A 20504-nucleotide genomic window follows, 5' to 3' on the forward strand; every position below is an offset into this window, starting at 1 on the left:
GGGCCGCAGCGGTGGGTGGGGCAGCAGGGGCTGAGAAAGGGAAACTGAAATCTTGCGGAGCTGAGGCTTAGCGGCTGCCGCAGCCGGAGTTTGGTGCGTGGTGCGCGCTCCCGCTCTACGGAGTGGAAGGGAGTCGAAATTTGAGGCCTAATGAGACATCTCCGTAGGACTCTGGGACCCCAGAATCCCTCCTCTCCCAATTCCAGCCCCGGTCTGGACGAGGGTCGGAGGGCACTAGGCGGCGAAGCGAGTTTGCCAGGTGCTCAACATTAAATATGACTCTGCCCGCAACGTGGCCTAAATTTGCTTCCTGGACCAGGCAGAATCTTACCAAGCAGATAGTCTCAGGGGGCTATTTGCAGAAATTAACTACAATTTCCGAGGCGCTTACTATGAGGCGCTTTACATAAAATATCTTTAAACCAGTCAGGCATTTTTGTCCCCATTCGACAGAGATCCCAAGAGTTTAGGGGCCTGGGCTGTTTCCCTCTTCGGCGTTGGATTCAGAAACCACACAGCCCGAAAAGTGGACGGACACTCGGGTTCCCAGGATCCTCGGTGGGGAGATTTCCTTGAGGCTTCCGAGCGTCCACGCCACCCGGGGCCCGGGAAGCTGACGACGCCAAGCGTCCCTGGCCGCTCGCTCGACTCCTGTGTAGTCGTGTCCCAGGCACCGCCGCGTGAAAATCGCCCAGTCTCCCTGGGCCAGCGGGAGAGTCACCGCGTTCAGCACATAGGCCCTCCAGCTACCTACTCTTTTAGTTGGTGTTTTGGAGGAAATGTTTTAAATGCTCCTTAAATGATTTCGTGCTACTAATTTGTCCTCTCCTTGTCTCTAGGAGGTACTTGCCCCACCCACAGGCCATTCGTGCATCCTCCAGCCACAGAGGTACTTTCCCCTGCTTGAAATTCTCTGATAACTTCCCAGCCCACTTAGAGAGACAGGAAGGCCTCTGCAGGGCCTGCGGGGCTGACATAACCGCCCTGATTATCACTCTGACTTCCCTCTTGCCACTTCTCCCTAAGTCCCTGTGCTTCAACCCCTCTGGTCTTGAAACTCCCTGCCCTAGCCCCTGGCATGGCTGCCCCCTTCTTGTCAGTCATGTCTCTGCTCCCTTGACATCTCAGAAAGGCCTTCCTCCACCATCCAGTCTGTTTCACTTTTGTCATACATTTTCCATCATTCCAAAGCATCTTGTTCACTTCTTTGTCAATGTGTTTATACTCCCCACTCGCCACCCACCCCTGAGCAATGTAAGCCCCATGAGGGTGGAGACATCACCTGTCTCCCCTGCACATGACTGTCATTCAATAAATGTATATTGAATGAATGGGCTCTGCTTGGGCATTTCTAGAAGCTTTCTAAAGCCCTATGGCCCTGCTTGGCTGCAGTGTCAGTTATGCACTCCCCTCTCCCACCACACTACACCTTGGTTGATGCGGCTTCTCAAGCCCAAATAAGGGCAATGGTGACTCCAAGGCTTGCTTTGTACAGTCAAAGGCAGTTTTGTAGTCGCACACAGTGGTATCCGCCCCTATAGCTACTGGGTGCTCAGACTCACTGCCCCAAGTTTCTGAGGGCAGAGCCAAAATTCCTTCCTCCAGCCCTCCAGCCCAGTGTTCATACCAGCTGGAGACCAGAGCATCATATGGGGCTGGTTAGTTTAGCTTTCAAGTCAAGTCTCTGCTTGGCTCTGCATGGGCTGGGATCCTCCTCTCTGCCACTTTCTTTGTGATTCTGCAGAGTTGCTCAGCCTCTATGTGCCACAGGTTCTTTCTCTGAAAAATAGAGATAATAATTATATCCACTTCATAGAATCATTGTGAGGCTTAAATGAGATAATACATGTAAAACCTTTGAAACTGTCTATAAGTATTGACTAGCCCAAAGGATATAATTACTTGCATTTGAAATGAGAATCTTAAATCAAGCAAGAAAATTTAGTAGGTATGTTCCTACTATTTACCATATTTATTGAGTTAAAATATGGCTTTCAGAAATCTCAAGGTCTGAAGAATGTTAGAGTGCTTGGAAAGAGGCCTCTGAACAAAAATACTTAAAAATATGAAGCTCCCACTGGTAAAGAGGCAAAGAATTTGTTTGCATCTTTCATATGAAGGATACCTTGTTATCAGGGCCAGAATAAATGACTATCTCTAAAGGAAAAGCTAAAAGTTACATGAGCTAAACTGGTTTTAAGCCTATATGTCTGTTTTCTAGCAAAGGTTTAACAGAGAAATAAATGTATGCTACTAAGAACCGACTGCTTTTGTGCTAAGACCTGGCTATGGGCTAAAAAAATAACAGGCTTCACGGTCCCTTTCAAAAGGAAAAAGAAAGGCATTTTGAATGCTAACAGCATTGACTGCCGAGTTTTAAACAGAAAGAAGGCATAGGCTGAGCCAATCTCTTATACGACTTGAGTTGTTCTTTAAAATACTTTATATTCCAACTTTAGGGATGTTTATATAAACGTCTTTTTGTTCAAAAGTTAGTGAAAATATGCTGTATAGTAAACAATGAGAAATTCAACTTTTAACTTTAAAACTAAGAATTCTAAACCTTATGTGGTGAAGGTGCAGTTACCCCAGAGTGTGAAGCAGAAAACTATCATTACATTTTTTAAAATTATTATGGAATTTTTCAAACCTACACAAAAGTAGAGAAAATATCGTGAACCACTTGTCCTCAACAGTTATTAACATGTTGTTTTGTTTCATCTATTCCCTCCTCCCACTTTCTTTTTTAACTGGGGTATTTTAAAGCAAATCACAGACATGTTTTACTTTACTTGTAAATACTTCCACATGCTTTTCTAACAGATAGGGACTTTGCTTACATAACCAAAAAGCCATTATTGCACCAAGCAAAATTATTCATTTAATTATTCAATATTTTCATAATATCATTTAGTACCCAGACCATATTCAAATTCCCTGATTTTCTTAAAGATGTCTTTTTGCATTTGAGTTGTATGAATCCAGATGCAAACAAAGTCCATACTATTAAGAAAAAGAAAATTCCAAACTTGGGCATAGACAAAATGATGACTGTGTGTCCTTTCTGTGTAACACTGGAGCATTTTCCAACAGGCCCATGAAAGAATTATCTCATTCTCTAGGGAGGTTTTACTTTGACTTATTATTTTAGGGTATTTAGCATATTCTTTAAGGGTAGATGTGAATTTATAGAAAAATAATATAGATACAAATGATTCTTGGTCAATAACAATGTACATGAATATTAGTCGGTAGAGATATAAAAGATGTATGTCCAGTGCCCATGTATATTAAGTTTTTTTTAATCTCTTTGAAATAGTTCTTTTTTACTGGTCCCCTTGTTAATACTTCCTTGATAAATGCTCTTTATATTTGTCTAAGACCACTGTTTTTAAGTTTTTGAAAATTATACTTTGACAATACATTGCATTTTATTATTATGTCTTTTAATCCTTTTCTTATCTATAGCAATCCACCCTCCCTTTAGTTTTATACTATTAATATGTTGGAGAAAACTGTTCATTTATCCTGTAAAATGTTCTACATTTTGGATTTGCCTGGTTTCCTCATAGTGTCAATTAACTTGTTTCTCTATCCCCTGTATTTCTTGTAACTGGTAGTTAGATCTAGAGGCTTTATCAGATTTGGGTGCCATATTTATTTATTTATTTATTTGGCTGCGTTCCGTCTTAGTTGCGGCACGTGGGATCTTTCGTTGCGGCGCGCGGTCTTCTCTCTAGTTGTGGCTCACGGGCCTGGGCTCAGTAGTAGCGGCACCCAGGCTTAGTTGCCGTGTAGCATGTGGGATCTTAGTTCCCCAACCAGGGATCGAACCCGAGTCCCCTGCATTGGCAGGCAGATTCTTAACCACTGGACCACCAGTGAAGTCCCTCGAGTCCCATTTTTTAAGGCAAGAAATATTCCATAAGTGCTGCTGTGTACCTATTGCATCACACGAAGAAATATATGATCTCCACCCCACTTTGAGTGATGGGAAGTTTGATGGAAGGTTCAGATATTGTCATCCTGATTACTCTTTCCCCATGGGATTGGTTATGTATTTATTGTTTCTCAGCTCCGAAATGCACCTGAGCCATTTAAATATTTTTCCTTTGCCAGCAGGCACTGATCTTTGTCACTAGAGGGCACTAGAGAGTCATTACAGGGAAAACGATTTTTGCTTCCTGGTTCTGGTATGCTCCTTGCCAGGCTCCTAAAGCTAGCGCCCGGCTTTTCCAGCACCAGCTCCTGAAGCACAGGAAATCTCCCTACCATCCAGCTTCTGCCATGCATGGTGGTCATCAACAAACAGCGCCAGCAGCAACCCCTCGGGAGATCTTATATTGTTCACCCTGGTGTGAACAGCTTTCTCCTGCACCCAAGAGGGTGGATTTCTGGGAAGTTCCAGAGGGCAGATTTCCAGGAAACTCTAGACATCATATTTCCAGCAAGTTCTACTGTGGCAGAACCACCTTGACTTCCCTCCTGTCCAGTGAGCCTCGTTGGCACCTTCACTAACAAGGCCAGATCCCATCCCTTCTGTTTTCTCGAAGACTATGCCTCTGTGATGTCCCACGTCCTGTATCATCACTTTTTACCTTTTCACTGACTTAGTCTCATAAGCATACACACATATTATAATATCCCTCACTTAAAAAAAAATTCCTTGATAAGTTTTTCAAGGATTTTTGCTTAGCCAACCCCTCCCTCCATTTCTCTGCTCCCATGACTGGAAATCTTGTTTGTACTTGATTGCTTCGTTTCTTTTCCTTCCTCCCAAAGACTGTGAAATATATCAAAATATATCATCTGTTAGAAGGAGTACATATAATGCATGTATATGTTTTAAAATAAGAAGAAGATAATAAAGTAGACATTTGCACTCATCTCTCATTCTAGGAAATCAGATTTCCATCATCTTTCACTGTGTGCCCCTAACGGATGTATCACTCCCTCTCTCCTCTAGAGGTAAGCTTCAATGTGCTTTTCTGTGATAGTCATTAGCTTTTCTTTGTAATTGTTTTACACATGTAGATATCCCTAAACAGTACATTACCTAGTTTTGCCAGTTTTCGGACGTTATATACATGGAATCACACTGTATGTGTTCTGTGACTCATTGTCTTTGTTTTTGAGATCCACCATCTTGATGCATTTAGCTTTGGCTCATTCATTTTCACTGCTGTGTAGTATTTCAAATATGAACAGTCTACATTTTTTTCTTCTCCACTCTACTGTTCCTGGAATTTGGTTTGTCTCCATCTTTTTGCTATTATGGGTAATGCTGCTATAAACATTCTCATACATGTATCCTGGCACACACCTGCAAGACTTTTTAGGGTATGTGACCAAGAGTAGAATTTCTGAGTCTTAGAATGTGCATATATGTTGTGTTACTCAGTGAGGCAAGACTATCCCCCAGGGGTTGTATTTCTTACTGTTCCTCCACTGGCAGATGTAGTTGCAATTGAACCACATCCTCAGCATCACTTGGTATTGTCAGACTTTCAACTCTTTGCCAATCTGATGTGTGTGAAATGTTATCTCATTTTAGTTTTAGTTTCCATTTGCCTAATTATTAATGAGGATGAGAATTTTTCATTTTTCCTTCTTCTTTTTTTTTGCTATTTGTATGTCTCCTTCTGTATAATGCCTCTTACGTCTTTTATCCATTTTTCTATTGGGCTGTTTTTAAATTTATCTTGTGGATTTATGGGAGATATTTGTTTTTTCATATATTCTGGGGACTAATTCTTTGTTGATTGTATGTGTTACACATATCTTCTCAGAGTTTCTGGCTTGTCTTGATGGTGTCTTTTGATGAAGAGAAGTTCTTCATTCTAAAGTAGCCGAATTTATCATTCTTTATGTTGTGGACTCTGGGTCTAGTTTAATAAATTCTGCCTGTCCCGAGATCACATAGTTAATCTCCAGTATTATTTTATAAACACTTAAAAGTCTTGTGTTTCAAATTTAAGCCTTTAGTATACCTGGATTAATTCATTTTTATGTTTGGAGCCAGATATGGATTTGTTTCTCTTTTCTTGATGGTTATCTGATTATCCCAGGATCATCTATTGCATATGCTCTTTATCCATTTATTCATCCTCCAATACTTATTGAGCACCTACTTTGTGCTAAGTACTTTTATAGATGCTGGGGCTCCAGCAGAACAAGAGAGACAAAAATTTCAGGGGGGCTTACATTCTACTGGGGGAAGACAAATAATGGACAAAATAAATAAATTAAATATTTGTTATGTTACATGTTGATAAAGGATCCCTATGGACAGTTCACACAGAAAGGGAAACAAAATAGCCTTCAACATGAAAAAATGCTCAACCTCACTCATAATAAAGAAGGAGCAAATAACTACACAGGGATTTTATTTTGCACCTGTCAGAATAGCAAAAATCCAAAAGTTTGGCATACACTTGATTGGCAAGACTGTGAAGAAACAGGCCCTTTCATTTATTGCTTGTAGAATCCAACTTAGGACAAACCTTTTGACACACAATTGGCAATGTGTGTCAAAATTGTAGGTGTATATACTCTTAAACCCTGCAATTCCACAATTCCATTTGTTGGCATTCATCCTACAGATATGCTTATACACATGCAAAAAAATTGTACTATTTTGTTCATTGCAGTTTGTCTTTAACAAAAGATTGGGAATAATCCATGCATCCATCAATTTTGGACTGGCTAAAATTTTATACACACACACACACACACACACACACACAGGAATACTATGCAATGAAAAACTAATCACAATGCAGGAATTCTCTGTGTACTTTTGGTAAGATCTCCAAGATATATTGCAAGTGGAAAGAGCAAGGTGAAAAACATTGTGTATAATAGGCTAGTTTTGTGTTTAAAAAAAAAAAGAGGAGGGAACCAAGAATCACTTGATATTTTCATAAACTGGAAGGTACACAAGAAACTAAAGAAGGTGGTTCCCTGTTTGGGGATGAGGCTTGAACTAGGCAGATGGTGGGCGGGATTGGGAGCAAGAGCCTTCACTGTCTCTACTGTGGCAATGAGCGCTTCTTCAGACAAATGGATAAATGAGGAAATGGTGTCAGCATAATGTGGAAGCTGCATTGTGTCGCATGCAACTGTCCCAGTATGTGAATGTTTTGCTCTGAGTAGCAGCAGCTGAATGCAAAGTAGCAAATGTAATTGAGCAGAGCAAGCTGCGGGAATATGATGCTATAGACAATGCCATTCACCCCACCTCCTTCCTCTCCACTCAGTATGGACACATTCTCTGTCTTGAAGTACTTGTTAAATAATTATCCCGATCTTCATGAATTTTTTTTTTTTTTTTTTTTTGCGGTACACGGGCCTCTCACTGTTGTGGCCTCTCCCGTTGCGGGGCACAGGCTCCGGACGTGCAGGCTCAGCGGCCATGGCTCACAGGCCCAGCCGCTCTGTGGCATGTGGAATCTTCCCAGACCAGGACACGAACCCATGTCCCCTGCATCGGCAGGCGGACTCCCAACCACTGCACCACCAGGGAAGCCCTCATGAATTTTTTAAAAAATATTTCCTTATTTATTTGGCTGTGCCAGGTCTTAGCTGCAGCATACAGGATCTTCATTGCGGCATGTGGGATTTTCGTTGCTGCATGCGAGATGCAGTTCCCTGACCAGGATGGAACCCGGGCCCCCTGCATTGGCAGCGTGGAGTCTTAACCGCTGGACCACCAAGGAAGTCCCTTCATGAATGTTTTGAGGACGAGACTAGTAAATGCTGCTGCAGTACGATTCTACACAGGAATGGCAACAAATTTTTTTGCTGATGCACCCCTCAGAAGTGTGGAAGAAAAATGTCATTAGGCTGCCCTACAAGAGCTTTCCTAGGTGTCTTCTGCTTTAAGTAGAAATGAGACCCATTTGCAGTGATAGAAAATGATGATTTTGGTGCAGTCTTTGCTCCGTGGCACAAGGTTGTATTTGGAACTCTGTAAGCTGCTTCTCAATAAAAGAAAGAAGATAGCAAGACAACCAAACAAGTCCAGTGCAAAAGAAACAAACACAAAACAATGAGCCAAAGCCACCCATCATCAACACCTACTTTTGTGCAAAGTCTCAACTGCTTATTCTGCAACTTCTGTTGGTGATGACCCCCTGCCTTGTTTCCATAAACCACCAGCTTCCATCTTTCCTTACCCTCTCAACATATCTTTACCTTTTTTTTTTCAATAACAGTAAAGTCCTTTACCTCATATCATAATCTTTATCTATTAGCTATTTAACAAGTCTTTTAAAAACAATGCTAGTGTTTTTATTTGGATTGTTATTGATTGTTTTGTTAGTGTTAAGTTTACAAAGAAGTATAGATTCTGAGTTGTCTCCCAAAACCCTATTTTCCCCATAAACCCTGTTATTTTTGTGGTTATATATTTATACTCTTTGATTATGTGAATCATGTGAGTCCCTTACTATTCAAAAAGTTTTAAACAAAGAAAATTAATAAACCAAGGAAGATTAAAAAACAGAAAAATTATCTATACTCCCACCACAGTAGACCCCATAGCAGAATGAGGATGCCTAGTTGGAGAGTGACAACTTTCCCTTTGACCAGAGGATCAGCCTTCCTTCTGGACCAGGAACAGCTGGCAGCTGCTGTGCCAAGGGCTGTCCTGCTCCACAGGGAGAAAGTTCATAAAGTCCAAAGCCCAGGGGCTGGCAGGTGCTGGAAGAATCTTGTGCCAGAGACGCTGGGGAGCATGGTCACAGACACCCATTGCTCTGTGAGGCCTGAAAAGGCAGGGAGACCAACGGCAGGGGGCCTTGAAACCAAATGGAATTTTCCCTGCTGCTTTTAACATTGCTTCAGACCAGTGACTCCTTTCTTCCTTCCACTTTTTCCCTTTTGGAATAGGAAACACAGCTGTTTCATATACCTGTCCCAGCACTGAATTTTGAGAGAAGGATAACTTGTTTTCTAGATTCACAGGTCCATGGTTGGAGTAGAATTTTGTCCCAGGATGAATCATACCCAGAGATCACTGATACCTGGTTTAATGATTTAGATGATGAGATTTGGGTCTTCTGAATTGATGATATATACATGAGATTTTGAATTTGAGTTCATGCTGTAATGGGCTGAGACTTTCAGTATGGCTGAGATGGGGTGAATATATCTTGCACTGGGGATGGACATGAATTTTGGGGTGCCAGAGGGTGCAGTGTGGGTAGGTTGAATAATGGGCTTCAAAGATACTCATACTCTAATCCCGAGAACCTGTGAATATTTTCTTATATGACAAATGGAAGTTTGTAGATGTGATTAAGTTAAGAATCTTGAGATGATGAGATTATCCTGGATTATCCAGGTGGGCCTTAAATGTGCTCGCAAGTGTTCTTATAAGAGGGAGGCAGAATGAAATTAGACTACAAAAAAGAAGAAATAAAAAACTTGAGTGATGTACTTCGAAAACAGGGGAAGGAACCACAAGCCAAGGAATCTGACCATCCGAATCTGAAAAAGGCGAGGACAATGGATCCTCCCCTCAGAGCCTCCAGAAGAAAGCAGCTCTACTGACATCTTGCTTTTCGTCCCATAAGACTCATCGTTATGACTGTTAAATTAACATCTGTTAAGTAGAGCACAGAGTGCTAGATGGTGAGCATGGCTCAACAACAGGTGCTGGAGGAGGTACGTAGCATGCCTCAAGGGGCCACAGAGGAAGTTTAAGAGAGAGTGCAGACAGAGAGAGAAGCAGGACCTGGGGCACCTGCCTTATCTAAGGTGTGCACGGGGAATGGTTCTGGGAGTAAAGGGAGACTGTTAGGGAAGTCATATCAGGAACTTACATTTGCTTGTGATTCTGTGGGCTGTTTTCTAGGGCATGTGGTTGTGGTTGTGTGGAGTGGGGGTAGGGTTAGTTTAAGGCCCCTGCAGGCTGCTTTGTGGTAATTTGTTACAGCACCAGTAGGAAATGAATACAGTTGGCCACCGGTTTAATGCACGTATTGCTTCCTTTGGGATATCACCCTAACCTCCTAGGGGGTCATCTTCCAGTTGGTGCTGTAAGTGAGCCTCAAAGTACGTCATTGCGGAATTTTATGAAGCCAGCTTCTTCTAGGTGATGGGACATGTGTTAAGATCAGTGAAGTCCACGGGCATAAGTCCATTTCCACATTTCCTTTGCTGCAAAATATGTCACTTGTCAGATGTGATGCTGTATAGAATACCATGGTGATGGACAAGGCATTCTGCAAGGGTACAGTTGTAAAGCTGGGAGAAGTGAACCAGTCACAAAAGGCAAATCCATATTGGAGTAAGTATCTGTGATGGAAAGGTTAACTCAGCAGGCCTGAGTTGCTCAAACCCTGCACATTCCCAAGAAGGGCCTGTTTCCATGACTGACCTTTGGCCAACTCCTGGGAATTGAGCTCTTAGAATGTTGTGACTGATAAAAATGTTTTGCATGATGTGGTATAAGGCTTAAAATTATGTAATTAATATTATAAAATTATAATGAGCTTAATATTATATGCTGCCTTGACATTGGGTAAAATTGGGGGAGCCCTGAATGGCCTAACTGCAAGTTCCCGTCCCCACTCTGTTCTTGTGGATAAGGGCCCTAGCCAAACAACCCTCCTTATCAGAGGGACCAGGCACAGTTCCTGCTTAACCCTGAGTGGTGAGTGGTGTCAGGTTCCTGACAGCCTGAAGAATTATTGAAACAAGCCAATCACATCCTCCTCTAAGAACCGGGGGTCACTCAGCTTCTTGATACTACAAAGCTGGCCTCCCACAGAACCTAGTTGTTGAAAGTGTTACCAGGTGCAACCCCTTGGTGCCCCTGCGTGGTGTACCGTGGGGTACTTTGCCTTTGCACACAATCTTTGAAAGCAAGACTTTAACTGCATCTACGCTTCTCCAGAAGAACAGGTATGATATTACACTGATGACACCATCCTCTGAGAAGATTCATTTGACACACTCATTCAGGACATAGAAACAAAGGAGCTCACAAAAAAGGGATGGCCCCACACGTAGTACAAGACCCTGCCAGCCACCTCTGTTCAATTCCTAAAAATTATTCAGCAGCTCAAGGGCTGCTCCATCCCCTACACACTGTTAAGAAATCTTTGACCCTCTTGCCATCCACAATGTTAATAAAAGATCAACCTTTTGATCTTTTGGGGGGATTCTGTAGACAACTTATTCCTAATTTACAAATTTTACTTAATCTCACTTTTGCTGTTACCTGCAAATCAACCCACCGTGAATTTTCCCGTCTCCATCCAAAGATGGAGCATCTTGTAGCATCCAAAGTGCTACAAGAGGCACTCTTATTGGTTTCTCCAGAGACTCCTTCACTGTAGAGGATTTAGCAATCTCCTCTCATACCTCCTGGAGTCTCTGGACTACCCATGTTTGCCAAAAGTTGTTCATTGGTTTCTGAAGCAAAAAGTTGCCTTCCTTGGTTCTGTGCTATATATCATTAGAGGAGCGGCTGCTAGCTGCTTATTGTGTGCTTCTGGAAACAGAAACTTTCACAGGCCCTGTATCTGTGACCCTTTGTACCCAGCTGCCCATTCTGCCTTGGATCATGAAAGCACCCCACAGCCCGGCATAGCTACCCAGGCCTCCTTGCTATAGGATGGAGCCAAACCTGGACGCTTTGGCATACTTACCTGCAGGAGGGGATGGCCTCCCCTGTCCCCAGTCCCTTGCCAGATTTCTTGGTGCTAGAGGAAGTCCTCTCTCCCAGACCTCTTGGCTACCTGGGATGCCCCTTGGGATCAACCAAGTGAACAGCAATGGGAGTTGATACAATTTGCAGATGGTATCATCACCATAATACATAAAGGAGCTCAGTGGAACATTTTTGATTTTCATCCCTTAACCAGGATGTCCCTAATAAAGGAGAGGACCCAGAGGTCAGAACAACTGGCCACACTTCTGGCAGTCATCTTAGCACTGAATGCCTGGCCAGCAAGTGGCCACATCTGTACTTTTTTACAAACTCTTGGGCCATTGCCTAAGAGTTGCCCCCTTTGGGGTAAAGAATTCTGGGAATATCTTGCCTCACAGATACCCAAATTATAAACTGAGGTAACAGATGTCTCTATATATACTAAGGCCCCAATACAAGTTTCCCTCCCAACTCTGCTCCTGCAAATAAAGTCCTCTAGTCAAACAGACTTTCTTATCAAAAGAGTCTGGGCATAGTTCCTGCTTATCCCTGAACAGTGTGTTTCAGTTCCTTGCCAGCCTGCAGAATTTTTCAAACAAGCCAATCACATTCTCCCACAAAAACCAGGGGGCACCTCACCCTCTTGATACTACATAGTCTGCCTCCCACAGCCACTGGTTGGTCACCGTTCCCAAATGCACCCTCCGTATGTGGCTCTGCGTGGTGTGCAGTGTTCTCTTTCCCTGGGGTGTGAGTAAATGTGACTATGAAACTGCTGTCGAACTCGTTTGACTCTTGTTGGTACACCCTGGCCAGATCCTTCAGCTCTTTGAGGATAAATATCTTTCCTCCCTTAACAGGTCCACAATTCTCCAACTCAGTATTTTTTGACAGCCATAGTTATTGATCTAATGGTCAGGAGGAGAGGTTAGCCCTTGGTCCTGAGAGGAGTACATATTATGTCGCAAGGCAGAGGTCACTGTGTCATCTTTTAGTAAGGGGGCATGTATTAGTTTCTGAGGGCTGCGGTAACCAAACTAGGTAGCTTAAAACAACAAATGTCTTCTCTCATAGTTCTGAAGGCCAAAATCAGAACAAAATCAATGTACCGGCAGAGGTCACTCTCCCCAGAGGCTCTAGGAGAGATTCTGTTCCTTGTCTATTCCAGCTTCCATTGACTCTAGGCATTCCTTGAATTGTGACTGTATTACTTTAAGTTCTGCCTCTGTCTTCACAATTGCCTCTTCCTTTTCTCTGTGTGTCTCTTATAAGGACATTTGGATTGAATTTAGGGTCCACCCTGGTAGTCCAGGATGGTCTCATCTCAAGATACTTAGTTACAACTGCAAAGACCCTTTTTCCAAATAAGTTAATCTTCACAGATTCTGGGGATTCAAGAGTACACATATCTTTTGGGGGGGCACCATTCAACCCACCACTGGGGAGGACAGCCCATAACAGGAAGGAGTGGGCCACTTCTCTAGGCCAAGAAAATGCAGAGGAATCTGAGTAGTCAAGTCTTTATCTGGCTTTGGTGTCAGGGTAATGCTGGCCTCATAGACCTAATAACCTGTACGGCCTAGAAGCAGTTAAGATATAAATTCCATGCAAAAATGTTTTTTCACAACTACTATGATCTTTTTCATCTTTTGTGCTCCTATTCATTTTGGGGATTCAGATTTGTTCCCACTGATTGTTTAGTTATATGTGACATTGCACTTTGCCAACATACATGCCTAGTCTGAGGTAAAAAATAATGGGTGTCTGGCATCACACAAAGAGTTGGTAAGGCCTTACACATCCCTCTAGGGAAAATATAGACGAATTCTGGGATACCAGTGGATATGGCTGTCCAGATCGGTGGAACTCCAATGGTCCACGACCTCTCCAAAAGGCTAGGGTGTGGGGTGGGGTGGAGCACTTGGGAGTTTCAAAAGGGCAAAAGCAAATGAATACTGAAAATGGCAGAAGCACCTGACTCTGGATGGGTGAACCCCCCAGTACAAAGGGTAAAACCTCCACCTGTAGGTCCAGGAAACTAGGCGCCAGCCTGGGAGCATGGGTGCCCCGCGTTGCCAAGCAACCGTAGGGCTCGCCCCCGGGGCCACAGGGACTTGGGCTAAGTGAGGGCAGCCATCTTGGCCAGTTGGTCTCTGCTGTGTTGCCTTCCTTGCTCTGATTTGTAAAATGGGCCTACCAGCGCCTTTGTGCCCTGACGCACAGGCTTGTTGAGGATCACAACGTGGCACAAATTATTTTAAAAGCTTTCGTAGCTGGTGAATCCCCCTGGTGCCACTGGGCCTTCCTTTTCCCTGCCAACCTGGGTGCGGGTCCCTGAGCAACGGCTACAGTCCTTGCGCTGCCTGGTGGAGGCCTTTCCTGAGGGTCCAAGACGCGGGTCTGAGGGGCAGGGGTCCCGGAGGCACAGGCAGGGCTGGGGTTGCCCAGAAGGGCCCGGCAGTTGTTGCAGAGGCTCCAGCAGAGCCCAGTGACTGAGACCTTGTCTGCGATTAGGCGGCAGGTGGCCCAAGTGAGTCCGGGGCTGGGCTGGAGAGGCCACGGAAGGGTGGGCCAGGTGCTGTGATGCTGGATGCACTGCAAAGGAGACAGAAACAAGAGGCTCAAAGCAGGGGTCCCTGTGAGGCTCAGGATGGCAGCTAAAAGTGAAATATTAGCTCCCATTTCTTGGTGTGGAAATAACAACCAACATTCTATAGCGCATTTTGCTTTGCAGAGTGAGTTTCATTTATTTACCTGATCTCACTGAATCCTTTCTGCAGTCCTCTGGGATGTGGGGGTTATTATTATTATCTCCCTTTTATGGGAGATAATGGGGGTGATGGTGGTGTTGGAAGGAGCTTCATCGCTGGGTTAAGGCCAACTGATGCCCTAAGAACAGCTCTACAGTGGTGCCTCCTTGGCCTTTCCATGGTTTAACATAACATCTAAAGAATACTGAGTCCTTCAAGCCATTAATATATTTCACCATTTATTTAGATCTTTGATTTCTTCCATTTTTTTTTTTAGCTTACAGCATAGATATCTTACAGATATTTTGTAAGATTTATACCTAAGTACTTCACATTTTATGGTATTGTTGTAAATGATACTGTTTTAAATTTCAATCTTCAGTAGTTTATTTATTTATGTGTATTAACAAACAATTTTTAAAATATTGACCTTGTATCCTGTGGCTTTGTTAAACTCATTTATTAGTTCTGCTCCTGTTTGTAGAATCTTTGGCATTTCTTTTTTTTCCCCCAAACTCTATTGAGATATAATTGATACATAATGTTGTGTAAGTTTAAAATGTACAACATGTTGATTTGAAACACATATACTATGTTATGATTACCACCACTGTGTTAGCTAACACCTCCATCGCATCACATAATTACCATTTATTTTTTGTGGTGAGAACATTTAAGATCTACTCTCTTAGCAGTTTTCAATTATACAATACAGTACTGTTAACTATAAAAACAATGCAATGCATTAGGTTCGCAGAAATTGTTCACCTAATAACTGGAAGCTCGTACTCTTTGACCAATATCTTCCCAATTCCCCCATTCTCCTAGCCCCTGGTAACCACAATTCTACTCTCTATTTCTGTGAGTTGTTTTTCTTTTAGATTCCATGTAAGTGATATCATATAGTATTTCTCTTTCTCTGTCTGATTTATGTTTACTTAGCACTATGCCTCAAGGTCCATCCAGGTTGTCACAAATGGCAGAATTTCCTTCTTTCTCATGGCTGAATAATATTCCATTATATAGATATAGATATATCATATCTTCTTTATCCATTCATTCATAGATGGACTTGTAAGTCGTTTCCATATCTTGGCTATTGTGAATAATGCTGCAATGAACACGGGAGTGCAGGTATCTCTCTGATATCCTGTTTTTATTTCCTTTGAATATATACCCAAAAATGGGATTGCTGGATAATATGGTAGTGCTATTTTTAATTGTTTGAGAAATCTAATAAAAACCAAACTCATAGATATGAAGAACAGATTGGTGGTTTCCAGAGGCAGGGTGGGCAAGATGGGTGAAGGTGGTCAAAAGGTACAAACTTCCAGTTACAAGACAAATAAGTTCTAGAGTTGTATTATACAGCATGGTGACAAAAACGTGTATTCTGCTGCTGTTGGATGTCTGTTAGTTCCATTTAGACTAAAGTATGGTTCAAGTCGAACGTTTTCTTGTTGATTTTCTCTCTGGATGATCTGTCCATTGCTTGAAGTGGAGTATTGAAGTTCCCTGCTGTTATTGTTTTGCTGTCTATTTCTCCCTTCAGATCTGTTAGTGTTTGCTTAATATATTTAGGTGCTCTGGTGTTGGGTGCATATATATATATATTTTTTTTAAATATATTTTTATTTATTTATTTTGGCTGTGCTGGGTCTTAGTTGCGGTATGCAGGATCTTTTTTAGTTGCAGCATGTGGGCTCATAGTTGGGGCATGTGGACTTCTTAGTTGCGGCATGTGGACTCTTAGTTGCGGCATGCACGTGAGATCTAGTTCCCCGACCAGGGATCGAACCCGGGCCCCCTGCATTGGGAGCATGGAGTCTTACACACTGGGTCACGAGGGAAGTCCCTGGTGCATATATATTTATAATTGTTATATCTTCTTGATGACTTGATCCCTTTATTATTATATAATGACCTTCTTTGTCTATTGTTATTGTTTTTAGCTTAAAGTCTATATTATCTGATATAAGTAAAGCTACCTTTGCTCTCCTGTTTTCCACTTGCATGGAATATCTTTCTCCATCCCTTCACTTTAAGCCTATGAGTGTCCTTAAAGCTGAAAGTGAGTATCTTGTAGGCAGCTTATAGTCGGATCTTTTTTTCTAGCCACTCTGTGACTTTTGCCTGAAGAATTCAATACATTTACATTTAGAGTAATCATTGATATGTAAAGACTTACTAACTAATACCATCTTATTGATTTCTGTCTGGCTGTTTTGTAGTTCTCTTTGTTTCCTGTCTTGCTGCCTTCCTTTGTGAATTGGTGATTTTCTGTGGTGGTATGCTCTGATTTTCTTCTCTTTGTCTTTTGTGAATCTACTGTAAGTTTTTTTTGCTTTTTAGTTACCATGAGGCTTACATAAAACCTCTTATTAGATGTATCAGCATGCAAAAACTTAATTTCACTAGCATGCAAAAACTCTGCCCTTTTACTTCTCACCCATTTATACTTCTAATGCCAAAATTTACCTCTTTTTATATTGTATATTCATTAAAAATTATAGTAGCTATAGTTATTTTTAGTACTCTTGTCCTTTAACCTTTACACTATAGTTAAGTGGTTAACACACCATCATATTACAGTAATAGAGTTTTCTGAATTTGACTGTATACTTACCTTTACCTGTGTGTTGTATATATATGTATGTTTTCATGTTACTAATTAGCATCTTTTCATTTCAACTTGAAGAACTCCTTTCAGCATTTCTTGTAAGGCAGATCTAGTGGTGATGAACTCCCTCAATTTTTGTTTGTCTGTTAAAGTCTTTATTTCTCCTTAATAAAGGACAACTGTGTCAGGTAGAGAATTCTTGGTTGGCAATTTTTTTCTTTCAGCACTTTGAATATATCATCCCACTCTTTCCTGGCCTGTAGGATTTCTGCTAAGAAATCCACTGATAGCCTAATAGGGGTGCCTTTGTAGTTTACAATCTTCTTTCTTGCTTATTTTAGATTCTATCTTTATCTTATATTCTTGGCAGTTTTATTATAATGCGTCTAAGAGAAGATCATTTTAGACTGAAATAATGGAGTGATCTAATAGTTTCACGAACTTGAATATTCAAATTTCTCGCAGGTTTGGGAAAATTTCAGCCATTATTTCTTTTAAATAGTTTTTCAGTCCCTGTCTCCCTTTCTTCTCCTTCTGGAACACCAGTGATTCAGATTTTGTTTCTCTGGATGGTATCCCATAGATCACATAGGCTTTCTTCACTCATTTTTATTTATTTCTCTTTTTTAAAGTTTTAAATAGTTTTTATTTTTAAATAGTTTAAGATTTACAAAAAGTTATGAAAATAGCTCAGAGGACCTCTGTGTACCCTTTTCCCCATCATCTGCCAGTGATAACATCTTAGGAGACAAAGAAATTGACATTGATACAATACTATTCACCATGGCTTATGTAAAAGTGCATTGTTTAATCCCCAAATGTTTGGAGATTTTATAAATATTTTTCTTTTCTCTATTTCTAGTTTAATTCCATTATGGTTAAAGAACATATTTTGTATAATTTCAATTCTTTTAAATTGTTAAGGTTTGTTTTACAGCCCAGAATATGTTCCTTTATACGAATATTTCATATGCACTTGAAAAGAATGTATATTCTGCTTTTGTTGGGCAGAGTGTTTTGTCATTGCCATTAGGTCCAGCTAGTTGATATGTTGTTCAGGTTTTCTTTATCCTTACTGATTTTCTGTCTAATTTTTCTCAGTTTTGGAGAAAGGAGTGTTGAAGTCTCCGACACAATTTTGGGCTTGTCTATTTCTCATATCAGTTCCATCAGTCTTTGCTTCATGTGTTTTGCAGCTCTGTTGTTGCACACACATTTGTGATTAGCATGTTTTCTTGGAGAATTGACCCCTTTATCATTAAGTAATAGCCCTATCTATCCCTTGTAACATACCATGTTCTGAAGTCTACTTTATCTAAATATAGCTACTTCAGCTTTATTTTGGTTAGTGTTTGAATGGTACATCTTTTTCAATTCTTTTACTTTTAGTATACTTTACTTTTACTTTTAGTATATTATTATACTGATATTTAGTGTGGGTTTTTTTGGAGATAAAATATAGTTTGGTCTTTTTTTAAACCAATTTGACAATCTCTTTTAATGGGTGTGTTTAGACTATTCACATTTAATGTAATTATTAACATTGTTGAACTTGGGTCCACCATTTTATCATCTCTGTTTTGTACCCTTTGTTTTTTACTCTTCTATTTCACTTTTCCTGCCTTCTCTTCTTTTATTCTAATATTTTTAATATTCCACATCAACTTACCTATTGGCTTTTGGCTATATCTCTTCATATTACCTTTTTGGTAGTGGTCTCTGGGTTACAATATACATACCTTAGAGTTAAAAATCTACTTCGAGTTAAAAGTTTGCAACTTCAAGTAAAATGTAGAAGCCTTACAACCATATAGGTTGCTTTCCCTATTGTCATATGTATTACATCTACACACATTATCTCACTAACAATGTTACAATTTTTGCTTCCAACAGTCCTACATATTTTGAAGAATGTGTGAGGTATAAAATAGACAACTGTATTTATCCAAATATTTACCATTTCTGTTGCTCTTTCTTCTGTTCTGTTGCTATTGCTGAAGTTCCAAATGTCCCTTTGGAATTTCACATCAGCCTGAAGAACTTCCATTAACAATTCTTTTAGGGCAGGTTTGCTGGTGACACATTCTCTCAGTTTACCTTCATCTAAAAATATTTATATTTTGCTTTCATTTCTGAAGCACATTTCACTGGGCTGACAGGTTTTTTTCCTCCAGGACTTTACAGATGTTTGCCCCACTGTCTGTTGGCCTCTATGGTTTCTAATGAGAAATCTGTTCGGATTCAAATCTGAACGATTTGAATCGTTCTTCCCCTCATTGTGATATGTTATTTTCTTCTGATTGCTTTCAAGATTTTTTCTTCATCTTTGGTTTGCAGAAGTTAGATTATGATGTATCTGGGGCGGTTTTCCTTAAAGTCATTCTGTTTGGCATTTGCTGGGCTTCTTGAATCTATAAATCTATGTCTTTTGCCATATTTGAAAAGTTTTCAGCCATTTTTTCTCTAAACATTTTTTTCCTTTACCAATTTCTCTCCCTTCTCTGGGACTCTAATGACATGAATGTTAGACCTTTTAATATTTCATAGGTCACTGAATTTCTCCTTTTTTAAAAAAAAATCTTTTTTTTTCTCTTTTATTAAGACTTGATAATTTTTATTGCACTATCTTCAAGGTCACTGGCTCTTTCTTCTATTATCTGCATTCTGTTGTTAAGGCCATGCAGTGAAATTTTTATTTCAGACATTGTATTATTTAATTCAGTGACCAGATATCGGAGGTAGTAGTGAAAGAGAATGAGCTGTCTAAAATCACACCTAGCTTCTGGCTTGGGTCATGGAGTGGTTGTTGGTACCTTTTACTGAGGAGTAGGAACAATGAGGAAGATAATGCATTTGGAGGTGTGAATTTGAGGTGCAAGTGGTATATTCAAGTGGTGATACAGTAGGCTTCTGTAGCTCCCTAGAGTTTGCATTTCTGGGTAGAGGTCAGGGTTAGTGATAAAGTTGTTGTGGTTTAAATCAATGTTTTTCAAAGTGTAGACTGCAATACCTTGTATCATGGCATCAATTTTGTGGGTTATAACGGCATTTTAAAAAATGGACCATAGGGACTTTCCTGTGGTAAAGAATCTGCCTTACAATGCGGGTCACATGGGTTCTATCCCTGGTCAGGGAACTAAGATCCCGCACGCCGTGGGGCAGCTAAGCCCGCGTGCCACAACTAGAGAGAAGCCCACGTGCTGCAACGAAAGATCCCACATACCGCAACTAAGACCCAGTGCGCCAACTAATGAACCCATGCACTCTGGAGCCCGAGCGCCACAACTAGAGAGAAGCCTGCGCACCACAACGAAAGATCCTGCATGTGGCAACTAAGACCCAATGCAGCCAATAAATAAATAAATAAAATATTAAAAAATAAAAATAAATTGCTTTAAATGATTCAACAGTAGAGAATAAGAATTACAAAAATTTAGGGCTATATTTTAAAACTCATTTGAGAGTATGAGAG

General features: G+C 40.9%; 1 protein-coding gene across 9 annotated transcripts in view; it reads left to right on the top strand.

Annotated features, from left to right (window-relative positions):
• The window catches only part of LOC141279713 (tripartite motif-containing protein 26-like), a 45255-nt gene that overhangs the window by 257 nt on the left and 24494 nt on the right, over positions 1 to 20504 (top strand). For 5 of the 9 annotated variants that reach the window (XR_012334383.1, XR_012334384.1, XR_012334388.1 and 2 more), the window contains exons 1-3: positions 100 to 259; positions 840 to 889; positions 4900 to 4968. The gene's annotated coding sequence lies outside the window, so the exon portion shown is untranslated. The other 4 variants (XR_012334387.1, XR_012334385.1, XR_012334386.1 and 1 more) reach the window with 4 other exon arrangements.

This window comes from Tursiops truncatus, chromosome 10 (genome assembly GCF_011762595.2).
Source record: "Tursiops truncatus isolate mTurTru1 chromosome 10, mTurTru1.mat.Y, whole genome shotgun sequence".
NCBI classification, from domain to species: Eukaryota; Metazoa; Chordata; class Mammalia; order Artiodactyla; family Delphinidae; genus Tursiops; species Tursiops truncatus.